Source organism: Alexandromys fortis, unplaced genomic scaffold, assembly GCF_014885135.2.
Source record: "Alexandromys fortis isolate MF-2015 unplaced genomic scaffold, M_Fortis_MF-2015_v1.1 scaffold_14, whole genome shotgun sequence".
NCBI lineage: Eukaryota > Metazoa > Chordata > Mammalia > Rodentia > Cricetidae > Alexandromys > Alexandromys fortis.
Genome location: NW_026067910.1, coordinates 10053191 through 10056569, shown reverse-complemented (window position 1 = coordinate 10056569; position 3379 = coordinate 10053191). Strand labels below are relative to the sequence as shown.

General features: G+C 41.3%; 1 pseudogene; it reads left to right on the top strand.

The window, feature by feature from the left end:
* Positions 1–2467: 2467 nt before the first annotated feature.
* Positions 2468–2969, top strand: LOC126498995 (elongin-C-like; annotated as a pseudogene).
* The last annotated feature ends 410 nt before the right edge of the window (positions 2970–3379 follow it).

Genomic DNA, 3379 nt, shown 5'->3' with positions numbered 1-3379 from the left:
CTCCATCCACACGGACCTCAGTTCTTCACGGGACTATTGAGCATGCTATTCAACGTTCTTTGGTTCCCTTTTTGCCTACAATTTATGATCATATACATTTATACTATATATTCAGGGAACTGTTACAACAACTGGGGCCATAATGGCAGCCAGTACTCAGTATTAAGGCTGAATCTGCTTGGCGCAGAAACAAAGCACATGTTCTAGAGGGCAAGCCTGTATGCACGCTTCAAGACTTGGCATGGTACCCCTGCAGGATGGCAGGGAATGCATTTGAGTCTTATTTCCACACATAAATAGCAATGGTTTTAAGAGTAAGACTTCAGGATGTGATGATAAATAAGGAAAAGATTTTTTGAGATATTGAAGATGATATTTGAGGAAAGCGGGAGGAAATCGTCCTCATATTTCTTTAAGCCAGTGTTTAATCATATATTTGCAAAGGGGAAATTGTGACTAGCATGGCGTGCAGCTGTGTGTGGAAGAACTGAACGAAGACTGCAGTTGGCTCTTAAACTAGAAGCACATCTGAGGTTTGTTAACAATCCGTGAGCGATGCTAACGTGTTGGATTTCTCACTCTTTATTTGTGTATTTATATGACACACGAGAGACAGGAAAAGGAGAGACAGGAAGAAGAAAGGGAAAGAAATGATCAGGAGGGAGAGAGAAAATAGGAGATGGCTAAGCAGATACTGCAGTTTGTGTGTAGACTTGATTTTGTGACAGACTCTTTCCTGGAAAGAGAAAAATGAAAAAAAAAAATCCTTTAAAACCACTAGAGCAGCATGGTAGAAGAGCCCTGGTACAGAATCTGAGAGGTTCTCATTGAACCACAAGTGTCAGTACCAGATACACGGGAAGGAAAACAGTGTGATGCAATAAAAGGTTCCTGAGACATGGCACATACCTGTAGACCCAGCACTGGGGAAGCTGAGGCAGGAGAATCATGGATTCTGGGCCATTTCTGGGCTGCATACTGAGATCTTGCCTCAGAAACCTCATATATTTTTAAACATTAAACTAAGAAAAATCTAGAGAACAATACTACACTATATAATCTGAGAGCATAGAATTAACTTATTAAGACCTGAACTCAGTTCTGATTATGGAATGGTATAGGTGTCTCATGTTTGCTTCGGCAATACTCAGCTACAGACAGGCCCATCTCATATGCTGATCCTCAAGCATTTTATTCATTGGTCAAGCATAATTTCTGATACTGTCAAAGCAACATACCCAATCTTTGAAACAAGCTCATTCAAGCTAAAAATGCAAGTATTTAATACTTATACTCATTAGGTCATATAAAATCAAACAGAAGTAAATTTAAGAAACACACTGACTTTTGTCATAATCTCAGAATCACTTAAGTCAATTCCTAGAATTCTTCTCAATCTGTAAAATTTTATAATTGACCCTTTTTTCCTTCTTAATTTTAATTTGAAAGATCATGTACAGTGAATCTCAAGTACAAAATTGCAAAACAATAGTTCAGGAATCTGTCAGCAAGGACTTTTCTTTTTACTGTTGTTTGTTTTCGTTTGGTTTTACAGGCAGGGTTTGTCTGAGTAGCTCTGGCGACAGCTACTGGAACTCACTACTACACAGGTCAGGCTAGCCTTGAGCTTGAACTCCCAGAGATCTGCCTGCCTCTGCCTCCTGAATGCTGGGCTCAAAGGCCATACTCAACCAATGTAAAGGCTGTTCTTTCACCCTTGCGGAGCGATTCTGATCGAGGTTGCAAAATATATACATAAAGACAATTACTCCTGTCCCCTGTGTAGTAAGAAGAGTGGCAAGCTGCATCCAGCCACCCGGCTAGCTTAACCCCTAAAATAACCACACGGAAATTGTACTAATTAAATTATTGCCTGTCCCATTAGCTCTAGCCTCTTATTGACTAACTCTCCATCTTGATTAACCCATTTCTATTAAATCTGTGTATCACTATGTGACTGTGGCTTACCTGGAGAGATTCAGCATGTCTTACCTGGTGGCTGGCTCCATGGCGGCTCTCTTTGCCTGCCTGCTTCCCAGCATCCTGTTCTGTCTACTCTGCCCACCTAAGGTCTGCCCTATCAAAAGCCCAAGGCAGCTTCTTTATTCAACCAAAGAAAACAACACATAGAAAGAATACCCTCCTACATTACCCCTGGGTCTAGGATACTTCATAGACTTTAGAAACACTGATGCCTTGTTGCCAAGATTCCTTCAGCTATGAAGTGTTCGAGTCACAAAGAACAGAAAGTACTAAGGAGAACATGGTGTATGAGTGCGTGGAGTCATTGAGGACAGGCACATTACAAACTAATTAAAAGATGTGTCAATTTATCAACACTATTACTAATAAACACATCACAGCATACATAAGTGATGCTAAGTAGATGGACGGAGTGCCCTTTTGCCGGAGGTGACCAATTAAAAACACACACCAATAAAAACAAAGGAGACGTGTCTTCACAAGGATGCGAAGGGTAGGTGGGGAACCATGTTCCATTCTGCCAGTGGGAGGGAGCATATTGAATTAAAAATGTAGGGAAAGGGGAACACTAGGTTTTTCCTTTAGACACAGGCAGGTAACTGTGTCCTTGCCTCACCAGGAGACTATTTAGGTCCCGGTAGGAACAAAGTTTTACATTTTGAAAGACCTACAGTGGCTGTGAAGAGCCTGATGCTGTGAGTGTCAAATTAATACCTTCTGGAGGTCATAAATTTATCGTAGAAAGGGAGCAAGTAGTAACATGAGGAACAATAAAGGCCATGCTGTAGGACCGACCAGGCCAGTTTGCTGAGAAGGAAAGCAGAATCAGGTTTAGAGTGACTTTCACGTGTGCTGTGAGAAAAGTTTAAATGTGTTTGACCTCCAAAGTTGTCTACACTAACAGCTCCACGGACAAAGCTGAATTCCCAACTGCACCTGAAATCTCACCCATGCTGACTATGGCTGCCAAACCCCTAGACTGTTAAATAAAGTAAATGATANTTTTTTTTTTTTTTTTTTTTTGGTTTTTCGAGACAGGGTTTCTCTGGTTTTGGAGCCTGTCCTGGAACTAGCTCTTGTAGACCAGGCTGGTCTCGAACTCACAGAGATCTGCCTGCCTCTGCCTCCCAAGTGCTGAGTGCTAATCTTTTCAATATTAAAAAATTTAAATGGATGATGGCATAAAGAGTCTGGATGAAGAAAGAGAGAAACTGCAAAAGGTGTCTAAGTGTCTGATGCTCCAGAAAGAGGAGCAGTGGGAAGGTGGGAAGGTGACTTTGACCTCTAAAGCAGACAGACCAAGGAGAATTTCGCAGATGCTCAGTTTCTGTAGGCCTACCAATGCAATCAACATACCTAGAAGACTTTCCCCTTTTCCTTTTCATTTTCCTTCTGT